The sequence below is a fragment of the Sceloporus undulatus genome, chromosome 1 (genome assembly GCF_019175285.1).
Source record: "Sceloporus undulatus isolate JIND9_A2432 ecotype Alabama chromosome 1, SceUnd_v1.1, whole genome shotgun sequence".
In the NCBI taxonomy this organism is placed as follows: domain Eukaryota; kingdom Metazoa; phylum Chordata; class Lepidosauria; order Squamata; family Phrynosomatidae; genus Sceloporus; species Sceloporus undulatus.
Genome location: NC_056522.1, coordinates 296,332,648 through 296,339,004, shown reverse-complemented (window position 1 = coordinate 296,339,004; position 6,357 = coordinate 296,332,648).

Genomic DNA, 6,357 nt, shown 5'->3' with positions numbered 1-6,357 from the left:
AAGAAGCAGCAATCAAACAAATTAGTGTCTTGAACTGTCTGTCATTATGTCTGAGTCTCTTCAGAGAAATCAGCTGTCTTAAGAAATTAGCTCTTTTAGTGGACCATTGTTCATTTGTTTTTGAAACAAGCAGGCACAAGTGCTTGCGAACCACTCTTTCAAAAATTAAAAATTAGAATCACTGGGTCACACACTGTTGCATTCTTTAATGTTATTAGAACAATAGTTAGTTTCTCTAATGACATTAGAGACACTCCAGATGTTACAGGACTACAATTTCCATCAGCCCTAGCATAGCTAGTAGTGGGCACTACTGTTCAACAGCATCTGGAGCTTTACACAATTCAAATCATTGCTTTTAAAATCAGGCTTTAGCATGTAATAACAGTTATGACCATGCTATGAAACGTTGGGGGAAGTAATAGCCCCCCCCCCCCCCTACATTCTGCACTAGTCAGGCCATATTTGGAGTACTATATTCAGTTCTGGGTGCCTCATTTTAAGAAAGATATAGGCAAGTTGGAGCAAATTCAGAGAAAGGCAACAACGATGGTAAGAGGTAAGGAGAACAAAACATATAACAAAGGGTTGAAGGAATTGGACATGTTTACTTGGTAAACAAAGACCTCAAAGGCTGTCACAAAAAGGAGGGTGCCGGCTTGTTCTTCGTTGCCCCAGAGGGTAGGACCAAGTCTAAAGGTTTTAAGTTACAGGAGGGTAGTTTTCAGTTGAACATTAAAAGAAACTTACTGACAGTGAGAGCAATTTAACTATGGAACCAATTGTATAGATTGCTGGTGGGGTCTTCTGTATGTCATCAGAAGGGGGCTATACAGCTGCCTGCTGGGCATGCTGTAGCTGGAGATCCTGCAGTGAGCAGGGGGTTCGACGCGATGGCCCAAAGGGCTCTTTCCAATCTATGATTTTATGAAAAGTTACACCTGCCAAAGCAGTTGCTAGAGGCACAGAAAAAAGCCAAGTTGGGTTTCTTTTTCTGTTCTGCTGACACTGGTAATGTTGGCCAGAGATGATGGGAGTTGAAGTCCACCAGATCTGGAGGGCACCAAGCAGGTAGATACAGTGGGCCCTTGGTACCCACTGGAGTTTGGTTCCAGGATCCCGTGTGGATACCACAATCCGTGGATGCTCAAGTACCCATTAAATACAGTGGTGTAGTAAAATGATGTCTCTTATATAAAATAGCAAAACCAAGATTTGCTTTATGAAATTTAATTATTTTATTTTATTGAATAACTTGGGTAGTTAAATCTGTGGATAAAGAATCCGGCTACAGAGGGCCAACTATAATTTCCATGATGTCTTTACTAGAAGAAAAGTTGGATCTTTTTAGTATTAATTGCCTACTACCACTACTACTTGAGGTTAATATCATTGCTTATCAGAATAAATTACAGACAGCAGTGTGCAGGAATTTCTTGTTTCCTGAAAAAAGTTGTAGTCAGATCTGAAACAATAAAGCCATGCTAAACATAAACACGTGGCTGTATTGCTTTCTGTTTTAGGTTCTTGCTGTCATGATTTATATCATCATGACAAGTAAGGCTCCATAATAGCTGAACTGAGGAAGTAATGGAACTGGATATTTTTCTATGACAGTATCATTTCTGGTTGTTTCAATAAATATCTATTCCTCAAGATCTGTTGTTAAGCACAATTGTAAATAATCACTTAAGGTCATTTCTTTCCTTCACTTCACCTCCACTTCAGTAATTTTGCTTCCTGAGTGCATAAATGTTGGAGCCAGCTATCCAAAATGTGTTGTTCTCATCAAGTCCTCTTAAGTTGGAAATAAGGTGAACTTTTTTAAAAGTCAGATGAATCCCTCTTAGATATTTTTGCCTATTTATATTCGCTTAAAATTCTTCTTTGGGAGAAGAAAAAAAGAGTAACATTCTGAGGTCAGTTTAGCCTTTGTGGCAGGAAAAGGTAACTGGAAAACAAGTTTATACATTGCTGCCACACTTTTCAAACAGAAAATCACATCACTCTGGACATTCATGATATTATTCTGGTGCTGTTTACATAACTATAATCATGCATGCTTTTCCTAGTTTCTGCTAGGCTCCTGAGGGCAGATCAAGCTTGTAGCTGGGGAAGAGCAATCTCATGCAACAGGAAATACATGTTCCTCATCCCAGCTGCATTCCACATACTTTGGACAAGCACCATATCCTTTCATGTTAAAATTTCCCTCTCTTCCCTTGGAGGTCATTCACTGCCCCTGCTAGCTGGCTGATTCTAGGAGTTCTGGTCCTGAAACAATTTTTTTCCAAGCTCTTCTGCCTTGACATACCCATCACTATGCTGTAATTAAAAGAAAAATAGCTTCTTATGTATTTGGAATATCTCATTTCTTAATGTTCATACTTGTTTCCTGAATGTTCCCTAAAAGCCTTTCTTTGAGTACAGTACTGGAGAAACAGGGTAATTTTGGCCTTCCTGGTGTTTTGATCGACACACAGTCTCTTACTTTAAGCAATGCTGGCTGGAATTCTGGGAGTGTAAAGTCCAAAACATATCATATCTGGAGTAACAAACGTTCCTGACCCTAATGTACTGCATATTGTGTTAATTAGCTCAATGGTAGCTACTTTTAACTTTTAACCTGCTTTTAATAGATTTTTTAAAGGGCTCTTTTTAAAATATATATAAGGTTTAACTTCATGGTAGTTCTGGCTGTATTTATAATAGAATAACTGTTTCTGAACAGAAACAGCTATTGAATTGGCAAAGATTTGCAAGGGGATAGAACATAAGTAATACACTGGCATTTTCTTTATTTAAAATATTTATGGGATGTCGTTTAAGCTAAAACTCGCCCTCCTAGTGTGTACTTTTACAATGTATTTAATATAAATATATGTTAAAACCATAAAACAGCATAATAGATTTGTATGATGTAATAAATAGAGATGGAAACATAATAGGAAAGCATTAACAGCTAACTGTTGGGCAGTTGTTATTGAGACAGGTGATTGAACTCAGTAATCGTTAATGTCTTAACTTCTCTAGTAACTTTTCCATCTCTGGTAACAAGATTAATAACTAATAGGAACCAGCAATAACATTAAAACTGGTAATAATAAGAGCACTCTGATTAAAAATTATAGTTAAAAACTAAATCATTTATATAGATAAAAGGAAAGGCAATAAATTATTGGTCTCCAGAACCCATGATAGGCTTGAGGAAGTTCCATGGGAACTGAGGGCCTGTACAGACCAGCCCAAAAGGCCGACTTATGGGCGAAGTTACGGTGCAGCATCCGCACACTAGACACCATAACCACGCCCCTAAGGCGCCATTTTGGTGCACACCGGTCTACTGTACATGGTGCACCGAAGGGGCATCATAAAGCTGTGCCTTTGGAGGGCGCAAAAAGGAGCTGTATTTTGATGCTCCTTTTTGTACCCTCCGGAGGCCGGATCAGGGCCATGGCATGCAGTGGCCGTGGCCGTTGGCCCCAATCTGGCTAGTACAGGGGCGCGCATGCCCCCATCTGAGAGGCCCTGGGCTACACAAATGTGGTGTGCTTCCAAAAACTCCCTACTGTTCTACAACTTAGTTCCACACATGAGTATGACCCACACATTTCTATGCTTATTGTATTATTTCTGCAGTGCATTTTTACTGAAGTGGCAGATTTCCCCTTTTCCTCCACGTTTTGCATTAGTTCTCTCCATCTACCTCTTTATACGCAGACATTGCTCTGTGCATGCCTATTTATATGATGGTATAGATAGATAGATAGATAGATAGATAGATGATAGATAGATAGTAGATAGATAGATGTGCACATGCCTTGTTCATTGTGCGTAGAATTTTTTTATATATATACCGCTTATTCCAAAGATCATAGCGGTGAACAGCAAGTAAGCTAATAGCAAGTAAGCTAATTTGCCCCCAACAGTCTGGGTCATCATTTAGCGACCTCGGAAGGATGCAAGCCTGAGTGCGGCTTGGGCTCCTTTCTTGGTCTTGACTCACCGCCTGTGGTTTCGAGTGAATGGCTGCAGTACAGGCATTTAACCACTGCGCCACCAGGGCTCCTTCATGCACCTCCCCTCCCCTACTCTGCTTCACATGTGGTCGTGGCTAGATGTTGAAATGAAACCTGGTAATAATGCGCATGAATGCACACTACCAAATGTGTAAGATGTCAACTTAAACCTTCCCAAAAGGCAAAATGGAACAAGATTTGATAGGAAGAGTACCACCGCAAAGTTGTAGAAGTGTTTAGAAGGAATTGACACCTTAAAATAAAGCAAGTTTTATTTATTCATACGCTTCATACCGCCTAAGCAGTGTCTGTGGTTTTACAACTGTAAGCTAATTTGCCCGCAACAATTCTGTGGTATCATTTTAGCGACTTCAGAAGATGCAAGCCTGAGTCAAGCTTGAACCCTTTGCTGATCTTGAACTCTCAACCCTATGGTTTTCAGTGATGGCTGCAGTGACTCAATTAGGAAAACATTCATCATAGCTTCTTACTATAGAGTTTATCGCAAGAGGCCTAAACCTGGTCCCAGCGCGTTCTAACGGGGGTGAGCAGGGGCGCGCACGGAACGTGATGGGCCCCGGATGGGGCCCAAAACGCGACTTTATCGCACGGGGGACGCCGCCGCACGTTCCCATGCGTCCCAATTCTGTTCCAGAGGGCGCCATTTCTGGGGACGTGCGATTAAAGTCGCGTTTTGGGCCATCCGGTGCCCATCGCATTTTTGTGCACGTCCGCTCGCCCCCGTTTAGAACGCGCTGGGACCGGTTTAGGCCCCATGCTGATAAACTTCTATATGTATGTACCAAGAACACCCTAGTGGTGTCATGAAAATATTAACATGGACGTTAAGTGGCTCTGAGGAAACTCTAGATAGAGTGCTCCCCCAGTCCTACACTCTTCCTGGCTACTCTCATTTTTGCATCCACTTTCTTTTCCCCTACTGTGTTCTGCTACTGATGTCTTGTCCTCTCCCGTTGTTTTGCCATGATCTCTCCTTCGTGGTACTTGGCTGTACTTCTCTTCTGTCTCCTCAGCTTACCAGGGAACAGGGGAAACGGCCTTCTCTTTTCTTTGTTAACATTGACATGAAAGTATTGCACACTTAAATTACTGCACCATCCCAAAGCTCTGGCCAAACCACTACACCAAGTTGGCTCTTGCCAGATATTTATTCAGGGACGTAGCCGGGGGGCCCCCCCTTCTGTTAGATACAATGAATGGTGTGGCCGCCGCACCACCACACCCCAGCCCCATTATAATGGTGGCACTTAGTCTGGTCCCCCCCCATTCCCAAATATCTGGCTGCGTCCCTGCATTACTTTCTTAAAATAAGTGTAAATATAACATTTATTTTCTAGATGATTCTTTAGGACGTGTTACTCAAAACCACGATTCCTGGACCATACCAGCCCTGAGTCATTGGATGGCATTCCTGATGTTTCCAGGAAATAATCAGAGTGGTGTGTGTGTGTGTGTGTGTGTGTGTGTGTGTGGGTGTGTCAAAGGGAAATAAATATGCCGCTGGTCCCTATCACTCTTGGAAAAAAATAGTTACTGGTTCCCCACCTCATCTAGCCTGGAGTAATACTTTAAGGGACATTTGGAGGTATTTTGTATTTCTCAGTGCATTTTTAAAAGTAATTTAAAAAAATAAATTGCTGTTAATAATGCATTTCGTGGGCCCTTGGTATTTGCTGGGTTTGTTTTCATAACGCCCTGTGGACACCAAAATTTGTGGATTCTCAAATCCCATTATATAATGGTATAGTAAAATGTTTTGCCCCTTATATAAAACCGCAAAATCAAAGTTTGTTTTGAATTTATATATTTTTGGATTATTTTCAAGTCATTGGTAGTTGAATCCAAGAATAAAGTCAGTATAGAGGGCTGACAATATGCTATCTTTGAGTTTCAAGGGAATGAGTAATACAACTAATTAGGGTGGCAGGGGCTCACTCTGAGCAATATGTAGTTGTTTATTTTTAATTTCAGGTTTTTTATTTCAGGCTTGACAGAGGATAGCCATGCCATTACTATGATCTTCAAACTAGAGTACTTTCCATGTTTTGTGAAAATCTAGGATCCTCCCCCACCCCACTCGCACTAACTGGCAAAATGAGCTCTGGAACCCTTACAGAGTATAGCTATTATCTGCTGCAGAAAAAAAACACACACCCTAATTAACATTCCATGAGAAAACACTGGCATCAACTCAAATAGGAATTGAGTTACTCAAAGACTGCATGCACAGCAACAACAGATTGTGCACAAATGCCAACATCAATCAAGTGCTTCAAAAATATTTCAGCTCACTGGTGGTGCTGATCAGCCGTTTTCC